We start from the raw sequence: 22181 nt of genomic DNA on the forward strand, positions 1-22181 counted from the left end.
TTGTCTTTCTCCGCTTGATTTATTTCGCTAAGCATGATACGCTCTAGTTCCATCCACGTCGTCGCAAATGGCAAGATTTCATTTCTTTTGATGGCTGCACAGTATTCCATTGTGTATATAGACCACATCTTCTTTATCCATTCATCTGTTGATGGACATCTAGGTTCTTTCCATAGTTTGGCTATTGTGGACATTGCTGCTATAAACATTCAGGTACACGTGCCCCTTCAGATCACTACGTTTGTATCTTTAGGGTTAATACCCAGTAGTGCTATTGCTGGGTCATAGCGCAGTTCTATTTTCAACATTTTGAGGAACCTCCATGTTGTTTTCCAGAGAGGTTGCACCAGCTTGCATTCCCAATTAATCATGTTTTTAAGTTTGTACCAAGTTACCAGGGGCGGTGACCTACAAAACCAGACAAAACCAAACACAATCGCAGGAATTCATCAGTACAGAGAGTAAATGAGTCGGAGCCCTGCAGTTCCCCTGGACTCTGCTCAGGGAAAGGCCTCTTGGTCCTTTTCCTTAACGTCCCCGTACAGGAGCCCTTACTTCCACGCCTGGCTCCCACTCCACTTCTCTTGTATTTCCTTTCTGAAACCCTTTTTCTCATAAAGTTTGTCTGTTTTGTTGGTGTTCAGTTCTTGTTTCAATTATCTTTCTCTCACACTTTTCTTCCTCTTGGATTTTTATACTTCTTTCTACTTTTGAGCCTCGACTTCAGTGACGGCTTTTCATCATCCTAGCACCCCATGTATCCCTTGCTCTTCAGAATATTTTTTTTCTGGTCTTTGTCTCTGGAAGGCCCAAGCAGCACCCATGTGTTTTCTCTCCATAGGTCCGCATTCTTCCAAGACACTGTGGGGTTGCCCAGATGCCCGGTCAGGTCAGTAGCCAGCATGGTGACAAAGGAAAAGGCTTGAGCTGCCTCCATTTCCAGGGCTGGGACCCAGTGGTCTGCTGAGCCTGGCCAGGGGCTTGTGCCTGGCTGGAGGGAAGTCAGGAGTAGAGGGCCCCAAATACCTGAGATGTACCCTGTCCCCCAGCCCCGACATTGACCAACACGATAGGCAGTTTATCTCCAAGATGGTACCCATTTAGCTTTAGGCTTTTCCTTTTTTTTAGGCTTTTCTTTTTTTTCCCTTTTTTAAAGATTTTATTTACTTTATTTGACAGACAGAGATCACAAGTAGGCAGAGAGGCAGGCAGAGAGGCAGGCAGAGAGAGAGGCAGAGAGAGAGAGAGGAGGAAACAGGCTCCCTGCCCAGCAGAGAGCCTGATGTGGGGCTCGATCCCAGGACCCTGGGATCATGACCCGAGCTGAAGGCAGAGGCTTTAACCCACTGAGCTACCCAGGTGCCCCTAGGCTTTTCCTTTTTAAAATAAGATGCAAGCACCTGGAACCTGTGGAGAAGAAAACAGGAAGCCAAGAACTGGTCTTGGGATTTTCAACAGGAGAGAGAAAATCCATTTTGTATTTCTAGATAAACATAGATTGTGATAAGATCAGCCATAAATAAACAACAAGGTTAGAGGAAAAAAAAAAATCTTTACATGGAGATGCAACCAACAGTGGCTGAGAACGGGAAAAATTGTGATTATAGCTTCAGTTCTAACATAGTCTTCCTCTTTGGAATGCAGTTCCCTCGCATTGAAGGTCTATTAAAAAAAAAAAAAAAGGGGAAGGAGAAAGAGGAAATTCTAAAACTTCCTTTTCACTTTCTAAATATAGTTTAATTCATTTTTAAAAAAATCTACCGTTTGTAACACTTTGAAATTTGTTACACTCATGAAATTAGTCCTTTAACAAAGGACTCAGTTTATCTGTGACTGCAGGACACCCTCCTTTAAACTGTAGCCAAATCTAGTGCATTTTTGGATGACCTGATTTTTCAAAATTTAACTATGCCCATATCTGCTGTGTAAAGTGAGGCTGACTTACAGATTTGAAACGTATGCAAGGTAAGTATTCGGGAGCCAGAAATAAACCAAACAAATGACAGTGTTTGCTTCGTATGAGCCAATAATGTCAGAGTCAGTGCTGGAATTGTCTTAGAGCTATCCCAAGCTGTGGTTTTTCTGAGAAGGTGTAGAGCCTGAGCAGGGGCAGTACAGTTTTGTAGTGTCTGGAGAAGTCAGCTGTCATGTCAAAATGTGCTAATACAAATGACTGAGCTACCACCGCCATTAAGACCTGTGACAGGTTGCTCTGCACAAGCTGATGGCTGTTTTTTCTGCAGGAGATGGAGCAGAAATCTGGATAGCTGAGGATCTGGGTTCTTCCCAGGGCAGGAGGTGGCCTATTCTACTTAGAAATCTACCAGCCTGACCATGGTTCACAGTTGCAGAATAGATGTACTTTTTGTTGACTTGTTATTTTTTTTCTTTATACTCTCAGCTGCAAAATTGGGATTGGAAGTATTTTTGCTTTTTAGTTAGTTTTTTTTAAAATTCTGACTTAGAATGCCAACTCTTTATCACCTTCATGAGGAAGTTGAAAAAAAAAGTTATGAGAAAATAATAATATCTACTGCATAGTGTTTATTATGCCCAGGTACTGTTTTAAGTACTTCACAGATATTTTTTCATTTAATCTTTATGAGTACACTCTGAGTAGTCTTTTCTGGGTAAAGAAACACAAGGAAACTCAATAACTTGTTCAGTCATTCAGGGATGTGTAGGGTTTGAACCTAAGGAGTTTGACACTAGAGATAAAACAGGAGAGGGAAGGTGACAAGGAAGTTTGAAGAAGAGAAAAAACCATCAGAACAACCAGCTTTTCCCAATGCTTTGAAGAAACCTTCGAACTCTCTTCTCTGCTCCCCCTACCCCTTTTGAAAAGCCTCTCTTAGGACAGTATCTGAGCTGAGACCAGTGCCCTGAGAACAGAGAGGGGTCTAGCTTTCGAAGTGGGGGACTGTATACAGAAAAAGCTCTGGGTTAATTTTGAAAGACCCTTCCCAGCCACCTTGTCTCCCCAGGACTTGGATCTTCTGTCTCTTTGGGCTAGAAATGAAAAAACAAAAACAAAAACAAAAACAAAACAAAGCAAAACAAAAAACCCATTTGGTCAGGGTGTCATGCTTTAAGAGTGGGTCAAAGTAGGGGAATGCCAGCCCACTGCTCTGTGGAGCCCCCCACCCAGCTCAACCTCATTCCTTAGCCGTTTCCTGACCTATGTTCTCTAGTCCCTCATGTTACATTAACAAAAGCTCTATTGCATAGGAAACTTGACACATCCTTCTGAGAAACAATGGGAACCACCTAAGTAATTTTTAATTTTCTTGTAGCCCACTGTTATAGAGCATGTTTATGTCTCTTCAAAATTCATGTATTAAAGGCTGTATATCCAATTTGATAGCATTTGTAGGTAGAGCTTTGGAGAAGTCATTAGATCGTGAGGGTGGAGACTGTGATGTGATTTGTGCCCTTTTAAGGGACACAAGAGAGATGATCTCTCTCTGCACCAAGTGAAAATAGAGTAAGAAGGTAGCTGTCTCCAAATAGGAAGAGGATCCTCACCAGACACTGAATCTGTCACACCCTGATTTTAGACTTTCAGCTTCCAGAGCTGTGAGAAGTAGATGTTGTTTAAACAAACTAGTTAGTTGATGGTATTCTGTTACAGCAGGCTAAGACACCTACAATAAAAATAAATACTATGTGAAGTTGGTTTTGGTAATGCATTTTCATCTCATATATCAAAATATTATATTTAATTCCATGCAATGTAAAAATCATTGCAGTCAGTGTAAAATATTTATGAGATATTTACCTTTTATTTTTCATGATGTATATTTTACCCTTATACCAGATCTCAATTTCATAGTACATTTTGTTTGGAAATTCTTGGTCTGTATTTAGATTTCAGAAAATTTATGGTTAAAAAGGATTCAACTTGGGATTGACATACCCAAGTTGTTTCAAGCATAATTGAGAGTTTTTCCAATAATTGAAATAGAATATCAGCTTTTATATTTACATGAATTAAAGAAAATACAATTAAGTATTAGTTTCTCATTTGCACTAGTCACATTTCAGGTGCTCAAAGAGGTCCATGTGACTAGTGTCTACTTTATCCGACAACATAGTTTTTAGAGGCCAAAGAGACAGGAGACTAAATAACCATAGGCTAATCAGTTTACATTAAACAGTGACCCAAAACAACCAGTTTATAGTGTTCTTCTCCTTGCTGGTCACACTGGCACAGGAAACTCCCTGGGCGGACCAGGAAGTTTGGTTTTGGGCACCAGCTGGTATCTGATTAGTTCCTACACTTGGCAAGTTATTTTGCAAATGTTAATCCTGCCACCTAGTGACCACTTTCTGAATTTCACATGGAAATTACCATGTAAAAAATTCCACATTGACTTCTGCATTGGCACCCCTTCTGAGCTCTGAGACTTTCTCCTGTTTGCAGATGCCACGTGACACTATGCTGCTGGTAAGGTCATTAAATTTTGCAGCTGCTTTTGTCACGTCTGGAGAATAAAAGCTGAATTGTCATTTCATGTCAATTTCATGCCCTCCCTTTCCCCACAACAGTCAAGTTCTGGGAGTACAATGAACATGGCTGAGGGCCTCCTGTGTGCCATGTACTGTGATGGGAGGAGATGCCTCCTGTCCCCATAAGGGTTATGGTCCCCACTATCCCTTTGACGGAGTAAAGCTCCTGAATCTTCTCTTTACGTATATGTCTACTTTCTCACTGAATTGTGAAATCTGTGAGGACATTGTCTTGCTTATGTTTTATCCTTACTGCCTAGTTTGGTGTCTTTGCGACAAATGATGGATGGATGGACGGATGGATGGACGGATGGATGGACGGATGGTATAGCTGTAAATTATAGCAGCGCTCTTGCCACATTTCCCCAATTACAGGTCATCTTTTCAGCGCTCTTGCCACGTTTCCCCAATTAGAGGTCATCTTCCCTTTTCCATTCTCAGTATGAACTAAGTCATCTTATTTTCCTTTTCTTTGGCTCTCAGTCTTCCCTTATTCCATTATATCCTCAGGACATACTTAGCACATGACCTTGTCTTGAATTTTGAAAATATAACGGTGAAGTTGGCAACTCCCTCACTTACACACAGCAAACCTCCAACCTGTGCCTGATGCTCCTTGGACTCAAGGCCTTGATTTCTGGGTGTGCTCTGAAGCCCCTGGTCCACTTCTTGGAATCACCTGGGAAGCATGCACAGCAACTGATGTCTGGGTCCTAACTCAGGAAATCTGATGCCATTTGTCTTGGGTGCAGGCTAGGCAGTAAGATTTTAAAATTATCCCCAGGAAATCCTAGATGACAGCCCAGATTAAGACCTGCTCTCTGTGTGTGCTTCCCCTTTCAGCCTTCTCAGGCTTCAGCCAGCAACCTCACCTTCATTTGCATTTCCAATTGTTTCTATTCTCTCAGGTAATTTTCCAAGCACAATGCCCTGATGCCCTAAACTCTCCTATTTAAAATAAGGACCCCCCCCCCCAAAAAAAATCTTCCCAGAGCCCCAAATTCCTGGCAACTCTCTGCTCTCTTTATTTACTTTCCAAACCAAACATACTTTAAGGATAAATTTTCCACACAGGCTGTTCCTGCCTCATCGACCATTCACTCTTAAATCTCCTCCACACTGGGTTCTGCTCCAGAGCTGAGGACCATGTAATTCAAAAACTCTCACCTCTGTTGGTCTCCAAGACCCCATGCTCTCTTGCTTCTTTCTCAAGCTATCCTCTTTCCCGACCCCTCACTGTTGAGACTGCTTCAGGATGTGGCACTCAGCTGTCCTTCCTTTTACTCTGCTTCTTATGCTTTCCAGTCTGTGGGCTCCGGGGTTTATACCCCTGCTCAGACCGTTCCATCAGTTCCATACTTGCATTCCAAATCTTGATTTGACCTGCCTCTCCCCTAGGTGTGTGATAGGCATCCCAGATTTCATGTTCCAAACCTAATCCTGATGCCCTCCTGCCCCACATCTCCTCTTATAGTGATTCCCATTTCGTCAGTGTCCTGTGACGTTTGTAACAACTGACTGCAGTCAGATTGGCTTAAAGTAGTATCCATTTATAGTCTTAGAGTCCCGGAGGCCAGAAATCTAAAATCAGTTTCACTGAGCTGAAATCAAGGTGAATCTGTTTCTCGATCCTTCCAGTTTCTGATGGCTTCCAGCATTCCTTGGTGTATTAATTAGGGTTTTTCAGAGAACTGAAATCAATAGTGTGTGTATGTGTGTTATTTTTTGCAAGGAACTGGCATACACAACTATGGAGGGTGAGAAGTTACAAGATCTGCAAACTAGAGACTGAGGAGGACCAGTGGTGGCATGGCAGCTCCAGTGTGAGGGCAGGAAAAGACAAATGTCTTAGTTCAATCAGTCAGGCTGGAGGAATTCCCTCTAACTAAGCATTTTTGTTCTCTTCAGGTCTTCAGTTGATTGGCTGAGGCTTACCCACATTAGGGAAGCAGTCTGTTTTACTCAGCCTTGCAATTCAAATGTTAATCTTATCCAGAAACACTCTCACAGACACAACCACAATGGTGTGTGACCAAATGTGTGGACATCCTGTGGCCCAGTTAAGTGGACACATAGAATTAATCATCATAGTAGGCTTGTGATCCCATCACTCCCATCTTCAATGCCAGCATCTTCAAATTTCTCTTGGTTCCATCTTCATATCGCCTTGTGTGTGTGTGTGTGTGTGTGTGTGTGTGTGTGTGCGCGTGCATATCTTCTGATCTCCCTTTTATAAGAATACATGTGTTATAAGGATACATGTGATTACATGTGAGTGCACGTAGGGCCCAGCCAGATAATCCAGAATAGTTTCCTGTTCCTAAGATCCTTAAATTAATCATACCTGCAAATGTCTTTTTTTTCCAGATAAGATAGCATTTACAAATTTCAGAGATTAGAACATGTATATCTTTGGTGGACCATTATTTAGCTGACTCCACTACTCTAGCAAAGGGCACTTTCATCCACTCAGTTACTTAAACCAGAGCTTTGGGACTTACCTTTGTTATATATTCTCCCCAACCCCACCTAATACATTTATATCTCCCATTACATTTTCTTTACTAAATAATCTTTAATCTGCTTAGCTTTTTCCACCTCCTCTACCACCAACCCAGTACAAAACATAAAGATTTTCCTGGACTATTTTAATGGTACACTACGTTGGTAGTAATGATCTCATTTGTGCAGTTATGTGTTGAGTATCTGTCTCTAGGCACTAATTTGTAAGTTCCATGAAGGCAAGAAGTTGTACATGTTTTGTTCACCATTGTATTTTAGACTCTCTAGCATAGTGCTTGGTATAGATTAGGTGCGCAACAAATACTAATCACATGCGTGAATGGATGGATGCCACATTTCTTTTTATAGAGGAGCTCCTGGTCTGGCAAAGGAGCCATTCAGTGGCTTTTGACCTAAATGACTGTATTTGTTTATTTAGAAGATTTGTGTTGAGAATCATCTATATCTTGACCATCTAGTAGGCTCAAAGAATTCATGAGTTAACAAATTATGTAAAACTACCTGTGTTCACGGAACTTTGCATTTTTGTGTGGGGAAAGACAGACAGGTAGTGTAATAAATATGTACTGTGTAATAAATATGTTCAATATATGAAAATGTGCTTATTATAACATTAGAAAGTGATAAATTATATGAAAAGAAATAGAACACTTTAAGAGGAATTTGTATGCACAAAAGAAATAGAACCGTTTAAGGGGTAGAGCTTTATGAGAAGTCGATATTTGGAAAAAAAAAAAAAAAAGCCTGAAGGAGCTGAAGGGATGAATCATGAGTATATCTGGGGAGGACATTTCCAGGCAGAGGGAACTGCATTTGAGCAGGTCCCTGAGGCAGGAGCGGTCCTGCTCAGTTCCAGGTGGATGAGGAGGCCAGTGTGGCTGCACTGAGTGAGGCTGTAAGGAGGTGGAGGTGATGGCCTCGTGGCCATGGGTCCACTCCCTAGAGGTCCTTGTAAAGCAGTGGAAGGACTTTGGTTTTCCTCTAAGTGAGAAGGGAAGCTATCACAGGATTTTCAGCAGAGAAGTTGACTTGCATTTTATTTATTTGTTTATTTATGCTGCTCAAATAAATATTTATTTTTCTTCCTACAAGTTTTTATTTATTTATTTATTTGCTGAAATTCGATTAGCCAACGTGTAGTACATCATTTACATACTTCTGGTGTAGTGTTCAATGATTTGTTAGTTGTGAATACCATCTAATGCCTATCACATCATGCAACCCCCCCCTTAATTCCAAGTTTTTATTTAAATTCCAGTTAGTCAGCATACAGTGTAGTATTAGTTTCAGTTGGAGAATTTAGTAATTTATCACTTACCAAATTATCGCTCTGGCTGCTGTGTGGACTATATAGGTGAGCAAGGATAGAAACAAAAACCGTAGGGAAGTTATTTCAGTAATCAAGGTGAGCAATAATAATGACTTGGACCAGGGTGATAGATAGCACAGACGTGGTGGGAAATGGGCAGAAATGGATATATTGAGAAAATAAGGCTGATAGAATTTCCTAATAGACTGGATGTTGGCGGGAGTGTTGGGAATGGAGCAGATGTGTGTCAAGAATGACACGAAGGTTTTTGGTCCGAGCAACTGGAAGCCAGACTAAATTCAGACTTTTGTCTGGGACTCCTACTCCAAACATCTTAATTCCCTAAAGTCACTGGAACAGCTCAACAGCCCTGAACTTTCCAGACAGCTGCGCGGAGTTGTCATCCATCCTTCCCTGGAGAGTGTCTGATCCCTTCCCTAAACTTACATCCCACTCCTCTTTCTCTCACATCTGTGCACAGAGGACAAGGTCAGTTTGCCTTCAGCACAATGCTCAGCCTACATTCCAGCCTTGACACACTGTCACAGTGCATTCTGGGCCTTCCTCTTGAGGTTGGTCTGACACTGTCCTGTCCTTTTGACCCTTGGTTTTGTGTTCACTCCTAAGGCTCTAGGAGGCTGACCTGATTATTATTTTGCTCAGAAAAGTTTCTCTTTGTTTTGGTCCAGAACAATTGAGGTCACTCAGTAGCCCCTGAACCTCTATTGACCCAGGTGGCCAGGCCAAGTGCCACTTTAGGTAAACTATGCCCTATTTATTTATTATTTATGTAATTATTTATTATGCCCTATTTATTCAACTTCAATATTTTTAATATTCTCTTTGACAGAGGCTGTGGGTTATTTATATGACAGGCTCAGTGGAAAGTCCATTCCGTTAAGAAGCTGCAGCTGTTAAAAAAGAAGGCTCATTTTCCCTATGTATGTGCACTTATGTGTGTACGTGTATCGGGCGCTCTAAGGCTTTGGGAAACGTTTGGGAGAGTCGGTGGCAAGAACAGGTGTCTAAGACAGACCTTGTTTTGACCCAGTCCCTCACCCCACATAAGCCTCTCAGTAAAGTAACATGAAGGGGTCAAGCCTCTCATGTTTCTTCCCCTGTGAGCCTCAGGATGCCACTGTTTTTCCTTCTCTTTCTGCTTCTCCTCTTTTCGGTTGCTGAGTGGTTCCTGTTAATGTGTGCACATGTGTCCGCGAGCCCACAGGGGTATAGGTACCTGCAAAGAAGTCTGGGCGGGGTGGGGTGGGGGCTTAAACTTAATGGACCCTCAACTAACTGTTAAGGGGCAGTGTTTAAGTTGCCAACTTCCCTTTAATTGCAGTCACAAGCTCTCCCAAATTCCACCCTTGCCCCAAACGCCAAAATTCACAGAGCTCTTGCCAGTCCAGCTCCCATGGCCCCTGCCCCTCCCCCACCCAGTGCCCAGGCTGGCAAGGTGCATTCTGGGTAGGCTGCGGAAAGATCCTGGGCAGTGAAAGGCTCATCAGGTATGCAAATGAGCCCGAAGGGCTGCGGGCCTGAGGTGAGGGAGCTGAAAATGGCGAAAACTGGCGCCTTCGTCAGAGCTTCCCAAGTTCTCTGACCTGAAAACTGCTCGTGAGGACTGACAGGGACTCTGCGGTCATCTCCCAAAGCCAGCGGAACACGTGGCCTTGTCCTCGCTGGAGTCACATCTGATTTCACACCTCCTGTGTGTTCTGCTCTTATTAGGGGACACAGGAAGGGTTGGGACCGGAGCCTGAGGCAAGGTTACTGCAGCTTACCTTCTAGAAACATTCTGGGACCTAGTGCAGAGCTGAGCCAGCTCGGGCAGAACGTTCAGGGAGCTGATGCCACAAAGCTAATCGTATCTGGCCGAATGTATCCTTCTTGCCCTGTCATCAAGGCAAAGTGCAAGAACGTGTTTTGTTTTTACTCCTCCGCCTATTGTTTAGACTTGGGGATTAGAGGGAGGGAGGTGTGATTTTAGTTCGGAAGTGTGAGCTCCGGGGTGGCCTTTTCCCCCAAATGCCACACAAAGGGGAGAGGTAATAGCCAAGTCTGCAGGGAGTCTGCCTCACATCCTCTGCCTCACATGCCCTCTGGATGTGAGGGGGGGAAGAGCACCCCGGAGCTCTTGTCCAGTGAAACCCCCAGCCTTTATTTGTATGCTTCTGGGGTCTAATTGGTAGAAACTCTTGAGTGCTGGGATGGCCTCTGATACACTCCACCTGAATGTTACTTAGCCCTTGCTGTGGGCCAGGAACCGTTCTAAGGGCTTCGCATGTATTAACTTAGATTTACAAGTTCCTGAATGTGCTAAGAACAAAAATCAAGTTGTACAAGAGTGTCCATTGTGTTCTTCTGTTCCTCTAAAAAAGTTATTCTGTATTTTGTGTGTATTTCCAGGAGAGGGAAAACTTCTGGAAGGGTATTTCAAAAAATGATGTAATGGCTGCCCTTTAGGAGACTGAGAAGCTCCTCAGCCAAGGAACTATGGTCTTGTGAAGGAGATGTTTCATTCAGAACTTCATTCAGAACTTTTGTTTGCTTGAATTATTTTTAACCATGTGTGATGTATTCGGGTTTCCATTGAAAACATGCCACAGTTATTTTGAAGGAGAATGGAATGAAGCTTTGTACGCCAGAGAGCATTGTGGATCGGATGCTAGAGCTGAATCTTGGTGGAGGAAAGTGTAATGTGATAGAATGGATAGAGTACCAGGGGTGGAAGCGCAGGGGTATTTTTGAGGAGGGTGGTTTTGACGCAAAGGAGCTTGCTGTCCTGGTGACTAAGCAGTAGCTGTAATATCAGATTGGAAGGAGGATTGGAAATAGCAGTGAAAGTTCATTTGACGTGAATCATTGTCACGCTTAAATGGGCAGTGTTGCACCTGTAACTCCCTTGCAACGAATATATCAGTCTAATTCCAAGATTGTCTCAGCCTGCAAGACAAGTCCACCTCACTTTCTCCTATGATTAGACTCAATTGCAGGTGGTGCGAAGCTATGGTGTGATCGTTATCACCACTACAAACAGACGATTGGCTCAGTCATCTGGTCCTCAAATATATCGAGGGACATTACTGTGCTAGCGTGGTGAGGAGTCCAAGGCCAGTGAGACCCAAGCCTGCCACATCGAGGATCCCACTGTTCATTTGAAAGTTTGGCGATGATGTGCAGAACAGAAAAGAGGCTGCTAGAGCATGGTGCTCCGGAGGAGTAAATGGGAGTGTTAGGGTAATGGGAGACGCAAGCACCATTTGGTGATATTCAGACGGGAGTATTTAGGTACAGAATGGTAGACTGAAGAGGCAAGGGACTGATACAACCAAAATTATGTGTGGGAGCTTAGGAAGAAGCAGTTTGGAAAGGAAAGAGACCTTTCTGCTTTTGAAATAGGAGAAGCAAGAGACAGAAATGGCAAGCACGGGTTGGGGCAATTTGTGATGGTAAGGAGGGAACAGCAGAAGAGTTGGGATTGATGTTTTGTGTGGCTGTACTCATGGGGCTGAATTCAGGGCAGGACCCAACACATGTGGGGAAGATTCTGGGAGCAGGGTCCTAATTCGGCAACCTACAAGTGCCTATTTTTTAAATTTTTAAAAGATTTTTATTTTTTACTTTTGGGGGCACATGGGTGACTCAGTTGGTTAAGCATCTGTCCTTGGCTCAGGTCATGATCTTGGGGTCCTGGGATTGAGCCCCACCTCAGGCTCTCTACTCAGGGGGGAGCCTGCTTCTTCCTCTCCCTCCTTGTGTTCTCAATCTCTCTCTCTCTCTCTCGCAAATAAATAAATAAAATATTAATTTTTTTTAAAAATTTTGAAGTAATTTTTATTTCCAGCCTGGGACTTGGAACTCACAACCCAAAGATCAAGAGTTGCATCTCTACCAACTGAGCCAGCCAGGTGTCCCTTAGGTAGTCCACCATTGCTATTCTATCAGCTGATCTCCAGGATCGTTCAGGCTGTGGGTGAATCATCCAGATCTCTGAGGTGCATTTAATAGTCATTTCGTAATGGCAAGGAGAGGCTGATTTTCTCTTTTAAAAATTGTAGACCTATGTTAGTATTTAAAAATTAGAGTTTATTGGATACCTTGAATATAGTGTAACATTTGGACTTAGTTGAATTTGCCTTTCACCTCACATAATTTTTTTTTTGTATTGGTGGGTACTCTCCTTCACTAAGTATAGGAAAAATTTTTCCCGACTTCCATGATAACAAAACATTTCTCATTTTTCTATAGTTCTTACTCTCTCTCTCTTTTTTTTCTTTTGAGATTTCCCGCCCCCTCCAGAACCAGACAACTTCATAGAATTCTTAGATGAGTGTCAGATTGAGATAATGTGACTTACTTGTTACTGATAAATAATACTATACCCTGCGTCCTATAGTTTCTGCATTTCATTGGCCCCTCAGTGCCCACCATTGCTATTCTATCAGCTGATCTCCAGGATCGTACAGGCTGTGGGTGAATCATCCAAATCTCTGAGGTGCATTGTATGGAAGAAGAGGTCCTCTGTGGGATGATTTTAAATATACACGTTGGTGGGGGCTAGGAGTGGGCTTACATTTGGCCAGTGTGTGAAGAATTTTATATGGAAAGCTGAGTTCACTGACAGCACGCAGGCTGATTTATTCTCATGTTGGTTTCGTGCACCCATTTAATAAATTGATGCTTGTAGGGGCTTGGATGGCCACTTATTTTTATGGGTTTGGGTAGGGTTTAGGTTGCAATGTGGAGTCCATTTGCTGTTGGCATATAGAGGATGTGAAAGTAGGTCTTAGGCACACAAAAGGCACACAAAAGGACCAGTGAGCTTCAGACAGGGACGTACTTGTTTGTGGCAAAATGACCTAAGAACAGACCAGAGTGATTCTGTCCAGAGGCCAACAGGGTGAGCACCAAAATGGTGGGTTTTGCAGACTCATGCCGAGCCAGTGGAGCCAGAGTCGAGTGCGGACTGATGGTGGTGGCTCAGAGAGGGAGAAGGGGAATTAGAGGAAGCTCTGCTCAATTTTCAGACTTTCAGAAATTTTGTGAAATAATCATTTTGGTGAAATATTTTTAAAGTTATTTAAAAAATACAGCTCTATAAAAATGATAATTTAAAAAATGCTTCTTTGTGGGGTGCCTGGGTGGCTCAGTGGGTTAAGCTGCTGCCTTCGGCTCAGGTCATGATCTCGGGGTTCTGGGATCAAGTCCTACATCGGGCTCTCCGCTCAGCAGGTAGTCTGCTTCCCTCTCTCTCTGCCTGCCTCTCTGCCTGCTTGTGATCTCTCTCTGTCAAATAAATAATAAATAAATCTAAAAAAAAGAAAAAATGCTTCTCTGTGAATTACTTGGAGGGCTATCACTATAAGCTTCATGTAACTGGACATACTTTTTGTTTCTAAATTATCCCTGGTCTGGTATGAACATCCACATTATTTGTTTGTGGCTACTTTCCACAAAATAGGTTTCTCATGTGAGAAAGCATGACATGTCATTTAACTTTCATTTCACTTTTTCTGTCAATCACGACGGGGTAGCATTGTTCACTCATATGTGCTGGGAGCAGTGATCTATGTGGATACTGTTAAGTCTTATTAAAATGATTTGTTTAGCATTCACAGAAGGAAGGATAAAATTAAAATCATGATCTTGGGCATCCCTCAGCCTCCCTGAGTTTTGGTTCCCTTATTTTAAATGGTCACAGGGTGAGAGTGGGTGGGGTGGGCCAGATGGTTTCTAAGACATTTCCCTTTTTAAAAGTCAGAGGACATGACCGTAAGATAGGAGATAAGGTATTCAGGACTGAGTTTGAATGTGCTAAAAGATAAACTGAGGCATATTAAATTGCTAGCTTGAGTAAACAGGGTTTCTAATTGGGCAGAGACTCGCTAGAGTAGTTAGGAGTCAGAGGAAAGACTTTCAAAGGGAAGACTGGGAAGCAAGCGAAGGAATGATTGGATTCGGCTGTAGCGTAAGCGGTTGCCTTGCTTGGGAGGCCTAGTTGGCTGTTTGTTGTGAGTGGTTGTCCTTAGGTTTCAGGTTCTTAACCTTGAGGCATTTACAGGATTAGGTATGGGTTCGCTCACTAGGCGACTGAAGGATTAAAGTCACCTCAGTCTAATGGCTTCCTTGTTTAATTTAACATATGTGACCAGAATCAGAAGGCAGCTGAATGAAGTTCTCGGCTTAGAGTTCATGTTTGTTTGGTTTGTGTTGTGAGAGCTAGGCCATTTGTAGCACTGCCTCCAAAAACTACTGAATTCTAAGAAGATAATTACTGTCCGTTACATGTTCAAAACTCCTTATAGCTAGAATATACACTTGTAGACTGAATACAGTAGAGCTGTTCTGCGAACACAGGGAGGCCTTGTATTATTGGTTCATACGCTATATTTATCTTATTTTGCAGGATTTAGGACATGATATTAGTACTTTAAGTGATTCTACACCTGATGGTTTCTACTCTGGTTTTCCTGTGTGTTGTAGGATAATGCTGCTGTCCAGAATCTGGCATCTAGGACCCAAGAACAGGGTGTCTTTCTTGAAGTGATCCCACTCTTCAGTCCCTGCAGAAGTGAAACTTTTGCAGAGAAATTCTTAAGGAATGTTGTGGGTCCCAGTTGTTGCAGTTTTACTTCTTTTCCTGGTCTTCAAGTCAGTCTCTGAGTGCCGTCCTTCTGCTCTTGACCACTGTTGTACCATGGGCCATCATGGAGGAACTCTGGGAGGAGGAGAACTTCGCTGGCTCCACCTGGACACCCCTTTCCAGTGGCCAGAATCCCACCTCTCAAGTCAGCATATTAATCTTCTCCATAGAAAGGGTGTCATCTGCTGCTATTATATCCAGTACATAACGAATTTCTTCATTGGATGTCTGTAATTTTAATTTGGTAGCCCGGCTTTCTTTATCTGTGATTCCTCTGGACACTTCTGCTTTGGAACATGGCTGCACTTACCAAGGGTGATATTACGTAGCTGGTGGACTCTGGTTTCCTGATACTTAGCTACCAAGTCCACCAAAACTTATTCCTTCTGGGTATATCAAAATATTTTTCCATAATATTCCAACATTATCTTTTATTTTTTTTTTCCTTGCTTGATCTTGCTATGGCTACAAAAAAAAATTATTTTTTCTTGTCAAGTGTGTGTTTCTAGCTCAGTATCTGCTTCTATTTTGGCTGGACAGTCGGTTGGTTTTAATTTCTTAAGGATCTGTTTCACATTGGTTCCAGGGGATTACAATAGCGAATGATGACTAAGAGGTAATAATAGGGCATTTATTAAACATACCTGTGGACAGGGTATTGTGTCATGCACTTCCACATAGATCATCTCTAATCTTTCTTGCTAGTTAGGTATTGTTCAAAGATGTTTTTGTGAAGATGTAGAAGTTCAGAAAGGGTCACGTGCCTTGCCTAAGGCCCCACAGCTACCAGGGGCTGACCAGGAATTTGGAAGCAGCTGATTGCCCAATTTGTGAGTTTTCCATTGTACCATGCTCTCTTCACTGGGACTCGAGGGTGTGTTTGAGTTGATGGATTTGATTTTTCTTGTTTCCAGCTTTTCCCCGTCTTCCAGTCTCACTCATTTGCTCCTCATGTTCTCATCCATGCACGTAATCCTCATAATTTAAACCTCACTCAAACAAAATTCTTCTTCCAAGCTATAACTCAGCAAACCAAACCCAACTTTGATGAAGCTGTTCCATTGCTGGTGTTCTGGTTATCTCAAGTGTCTGGGAGAGACCTGAGAGCACAATTTCATCCCTAAAAGTACAGTTATCAGTAAATGCTTATTCACTTTAAAAAACGTTATTACCAGTATAGTTAACTTGCTGTGTTATATTAATTTCTGATGTACACCCTAGTGGTTCAGCAGTTGTGTACATCACTCAGTGCTCATCAGGGTAAGTATACTCTTAATTCCCATCACCTGTATCCTCCATCCCCCCACCTGCCTCCCCTCCAGCAACCATTAGTTTGTTTTCTATAGTTAAGAGTCTGGTTTTTAATTTTTCTCTCTTTTTTTCTTTGTGTATTTTGTTCCTCAAATTCCACATTTGAGTGAAATCATACTGTATTTGTCTTTTTCTGACTGACTTATTTTGCTTAGTGTTATACCCTCTAGATCTTTTTGTGTTGTTGCAAATCATAAGAGTTTATTTTTTTTATAGTTGAGTACTGTTCCGTTATGTGTCTATACCACATCTTCTTTAGCCATTCATCTCTCAATGAATTAGTGTTTTTTAAGTCTTTGAATTAATACCTAGTAGTGAAATTACTGGATCATATGATAATTTGATTTTTCATTTTTTTTTAAAGATTTTATTTATTTATTTGACAGACAGAAATCACAAGTAGATGGAGAGGCAGGCAGAGAGAGAGAGAGAGAGAGGGAAGCAGGCTCCCTGCCGAGCAGAGAGCCCAATGCGGGACTCGATCCCAGGACCCTGAGATCATGACCTGAGCTGAAGGCAGCAGCTTAACCCACTGAGCCACCCAGGCGCCCCTGATTTTTCATTTTTTGAGGAACCTCCACAGTGGTTTTCCACAGTGGCTGCACCAGTTTGCATTCCCACCAACAGTGTAACAGGGTTCCCCCACCCTTCTCTTCATCTTTACCAACACTTCTTCTTTCTTGTGGTTTTGAAAACACACTTTCAAAACAGTGACTTTTGAAAACAGAAATTATATGGTTTTTAATGATTTCTATCTAATTCCCAGATTATATAAGGCAGTATAAAATAGTGTATGTAACACTGTGCTAGATCTTTTAGGTACATTAATACTTTTTCCTATTAAAAAACTTAATAGATCAAAGGAAAAAACCTATGAGATGAGGATTATTATTCTTTTCCAAGTTCGCATAATGAGAAAGGAGCACATTCAGATTAAAGCCTCCTTTCTCTGGTACCCAAGCTCTTCCTACCACACCTGACTCCCTCTTTACTGAGTTGTTTATGATATTAATTACCATATCACCCTGTTACATCAGTATTTGGAGATTAGCATTAGCATTAGAATTTGCTCTTTATTTCCTGGTAGAAGAGGAATGCAGGAAGATAGACAGTTGGGAAGATTTAGGGGAGATTGGCACAGATTGGAGAGGAGAAATGCTTATGTTAAAAATATATATATATATATATATATATATTCTTAAACACTTAAGCAAAGATTTTAAATGGTAAATTTGACAGGGAGTTTTTCACTGAATTAAAAAGTCAAATTGTAATTCAATGAACAATATTTGAAGTCAATATAATTGAATTCCAAAATGTTAAATGTTTTGAAAGTGAATTATTTCACGCACTGAATCCAATCCTCCCGCCTCTGTCCCCTTGATGGACAAGTCTTACATGCCATTCTGAGGATGAACTCGTTCATTGCAGAAAAACCCAGTGAGCAAAAGTCCCCTTCTTTGTGTCTACAATACAATAATCCCATATCTTTATTCTGTTTCTTCTGTTGGTGTGTTTTTTTGTCTCCACCTCTGTGTTATAAACTCCTTGGGAGTGAAGACTCCCCTCTTCTTGTTCTCTCCTGTCTTTTCAGGAAACTGATCAGGGGCAAGCCTACTGTATGCTCGCTGATTAGTGGCATATAATCGGATGTGCTTTGAGGCCATGAAAGGAGACGTTCATGTGTAAACTGGGGAAAGGAGAAGACAACATGGGTGTGTGGTGGCAGAGACTGGTTGTGCAAGAGCGTAACTGGCTCTGTAGCCTCACTGTCTGTTCACAGGCCTTCTTGTTTGTACTTTGGTAACCTCAGTTGTGGAGATCCCAGCACTTAATGTCCTTACCCCTCCCTCCACCACAAATGGGGACCCAGGTGGGGTCACAAGGCATCAGGGATCTGCCATGTTATCAGGTTGGGGTGGATGTGCAGGCGGATATTTGTTTTTAAATAACCAGACAGGCTGTCTCCTGAGATCTGACCAAAACTGGAACTTGGAGGAGATTCAGCTGGCTTCGGTTTAAACCAGACAAAGTGAAACAATGCTAACGGCCAGGGGAAGGAGTCTCAAGACCTTGCCGGAAATGCTTACTCACCTTCAGCCTGAAGTCCGCAAAGTCTAAGCCTGGGTATGCGAGCAGCTTTCGAGTCCTTGTATACTCCCTCACTGCACAGAACCAGGGATACCCATTCTTCTATGGAGTAGGGTAATGGTTGCAAATTTCTAAATAATAATATTAAGTGATATTGTAGTTTTGTGCATATATTGTAGATAGAAATGACAGAAGCATATTTACCATATAAAAAATTCTTAGCTTGTGGAAAATTAGTCTCATCTCCTTAGAGAAATCCTAACACTCCTCATTATTATCCATGACCAGAACGTTAGGCACATGCAATTTTGTGGACTCAGGTGGGTGAAGAAGGTAATGACTTTCAGAGGGAAGTAAAATGGAGTGGAGAACTGGTGAGTGGTCCATGTTAATACTTTGGAAGCAGGCGGTCTGCTAAGCCTAGTGACAACCGACCGTGGCCCTTTTGGACCTGGCGCCTCATCCCACGTGTTTTATCCAGTCCTTTCAGGTCAGGGCATAAGAGTTAGCTTGAAGCATAGCTGCCACGCTAATTTCACGGCATCTAGCTTTGTCTGTCTTTCTCTTTCACACACACGCACGCCCACACACACACACATACTCACGTTTTTATGAGGGAGAACAAGATGGAATGAATATAATGTGGTTTAACTTTCAGAACTTTAAATGAGAGCCTCTTTGTTAGTGAAAAGCAAACAAAGCAACTGGCCACAGGGTCAGCATGCTCTGGAATGCAGAGTTGTTTGTCGCCAAACAGCCGCCTGATGCTGGGTTTACATAATGTTTCAGTAAACTGAAACAATGAGGACATTTACCATTCACTCTAGGCCTGAGCCATAAAATCAGAATAGGGAAGATCAGGGTCACCAACTCTGATCCTTGAGGCCCTAAACAAACAGCCCTGCCCAGGGCAAAGTAGCTCCTTAGGCTAAGTCGTACACATTTATTAAACACCTAGTGTTTTACTAAAACCTCTCTGGATAGGAAGATGCAAAGGCCCACACCCCTTCACCCACACCCCTATGGAATCTTTATAGGGCTTGGGTTCCAGGCCTGCAGCGAGATCTAGCTGGCAGGCAAACACTACTAATGGGAGGGTGTTAACATTAATGTTAAAGTGATTTTCTTTTTTTTTCTTTTTTTTTTTTTTTTTAAGATTTTATTTATTTATTTGACAGACAGAGATCACAAGTAGGCAGAGAGGCAGGCAGAGAGAGAGGAGGAAGCAGGCTCCCTGCTGAGCAGAGAGCCCGACGTGGGACTCGATCCCAGGACCCTGAGATCATGACCTGAGCCGAAGGCAGCGGCTTAATCCACTGAGCCACCCAGGCTCTATATGAGTATAAATAGAAGAGAGTGTTCAAGTTCACCTACGGAGCATAGATATTCCAGAAACCACTAAAAATAACTTAGTGGTGTCAAATGTGAGGTGGGGTGTGGCAGGAGATCAGGATGGGGAGGGGGTAGTCGAATAAGAAGGGTCTTGTGTGTACATCAGTCTAGGTACTAATGTTTAATCCTGGGCAAGGAGGAATGTCAGTTAAGTATTTTGAGCAAAGGTAATGATTCTGCAATGACTGTGTCTTAGAAAGATCACTGCAATGGCTTCGAGGAGGACAAGTGGGAGGATGGGTGACTGGAACCACTGAAGTGGTCCTTTAGGGGTGGGTACAGGCAAGTTTGCTGTGGACGCTTTGACTGGAACAGATTGAGGAGTTGTTAGGCCTAGGAGAATTGTCAGAGACCTGCACTGGAAGCCATGGGATTCATGAGGGGGACAGCGGGACAATAGGAGCGAGATGTAGGGTGAGTCCTACCTTCAAGCAAATGCCAGGGCTCTGGAATTAATGTGCATGGCCCCAGGGCCTCACCTAACTTCTGAGAAGCCATTCTGAATACTGGGCAGTGGGTTTGCCACTGCTCTGGGGCATCGGGGACTAGAGTCAGGCTGGGCCAGCTTTAAGCAGGTACTGCTGCTCTGCCAGTGTCTGGAGCATAGCAGCGGGTCTTAATAAATACTTGTTGATTGACTAGAGCCCAACCCTCATATAGGAGCAGGGATGCAGCAATGAGCATATCACACAAAGACCTTGTCTTGGAGGAGGGTACATTCCAGGTGGTGAGATAAGTGACCAGCAAAAGAAACACAATGCCTAGAAAGTTCAATGGTGAAAGACACTATGAAGAAAAAATAAGGTGGGGAAGGTGGTTTACAGTTGTAATTAAGATGTTCAAGGTAGGTTTTATTGAGCAAAGACCTGCACGAGTTTGGAAGGCACCTCTTGGGATTTGTGGGAGGAACAGTCCCCTTCAGGAGCCAGATGTCAGAGCTGCGCATGTTAATATGTTGGGAGCAGCACGGAGGCCAGTGTGGCTGCAGTGATGTGACTATGGGTGAAGCGTGGTGGGGGAAAGGAGCTGGGACTTTTGTTCTCCATTCGGCGGAGGGTGATGGAAGGTTCTGTTTGCTGTCCTGCTAGACATAGTCTGGACACATGCAAAAGCCACTGTTGTTGAAATAAGAGGTAGGAGGACTGCTCTATATTTAAAGAGCTGAAAGAGCTATAGCAATCAAATGCAGTGCTTTAATTCTCAGGATGAGGATGGAGATTGGAATGTGGGCTAATATTAAATATTATGGTATTCCTCTTGATTTGCTTAGGTGTTATTATTCTATCAATAGGGGAATGCAGAGGAGAATGTCATTGTGAGAAGAGGCATGCTGAAATATTTAGGGGTGAATTATCAGGATATCAGGAACTTTCCAGTTATTCAAAATACACACAAATGCACACCCCCCCCCACACACACACAGTTGAGTGGATACACACATCCATAAAAAATGCCAAAATAGCAATAGGTGTTGCATCTGGGTGATGGGCATATAGATACTGGTTATACTAGTCTGTCAGCTTTCATTTTAGAGAATTTTCATATTGAAAAGTTGGGAAAAACCCTTTCTGCTATTGTCCATTTTTCTTGGCTCTGCTTTTGTTTGCAGTTACTTACTCCCATGAGATTCTGACCAGCCCGTAGGCAGTTTATTTACTTTGGATCAGAAATGTTTACCTCTGGAGACTTCCAGGAGACACAGAGCATAGGGATTTGGATGGGACGTCTGTGGGTGGTGTTCTAAACCCTTTTTGGCTAGCAATTCTGAAAAGGACAGGACTGGGAGTGGAAAGATGGTGCATGCCTCACAATTTTAAAAGACACTTCTAGGCAAGGGGAGGGCAAAGAAGAAATGGAGCGTTGGAGAGCTACTTCCTCTTTGGAGGGCATGATTTCCCCTGATATCTCAGGTTCTGAATTATTCCACCATTTACTTGCTCTGTGGCTGGACAAAAGTATGTGAAGTGACTTAGAAATTCAGTGGTCACCTAGAAAGTCTGTTTCTGGTCAGGTACTTACCAGCCTCTGTCAGGGGATTGGTGTCTGGTCTATTAAATCCCAGATTTAATCCAGGGGCCGATATATCTGTGAATATTAAAGAAGCTCAACTGCCCTTGCATGGGTCATATGAATTCCATATGGTATTTTCCACGTGAAAGCAAGAAGTAGTGCATCCAGAAAGCTGGGATTAGCACCTTAGATCTCCTGATAAAATTTCAGCATATGGTTAGGAATGTGAACATTTATACACACACCCCCTCTGTCAGCCACACAAGACAAAAATAAAAAATAACTCTGGAAAAATAACTTAGATCTCAGAGAAAAGAAGAACGTAGGTGGTAGTATATAAAGGACTTCCTAAAAATGAAGTTGTTTGCAGCCTTTTATTTGGTTTTTAAA

General features: G+C 42.6%; 1 long non-coding RNA gene across 1 annotated transcript; it reads right to left on the minus strand.

Annotated features, from left to right (window-relative positions):
• Positions 1 to 17904: 17904 nt before the first annotated feature.
• On the minus strand, positions 17905 to 21971 carry LOC132027933 (uncharacterized). Its single transcript, XR_009407257.1, has 3 exons — positions 21801 to 21971; positions 18393 to 18520; positions 17905 to 17988 (listed from the first exon to the last, which is right to left on the minus strand). It is a non-coding gene; the product is annotated as an uncharacterized LOC132027933 (long non-coding RNA).
• Between the last annotated feature and the right edge of the window lie 210 nt (positions 21972 to 22181).

This window comes from Mustela nigripes, chromosome 12 (assembly GCF_022355385.1).
Source record: "Mustela nigripes isolate SB6536 chromosome 12, MUSNIG.SB6536, whole genome shotgun sequence".
Taxonomy (NCBI): Eukaryota; Metazoa; Chordata; class Mammalia; order Carnivora; family Mustelidae; genus Mustela; species Mustela nigripes.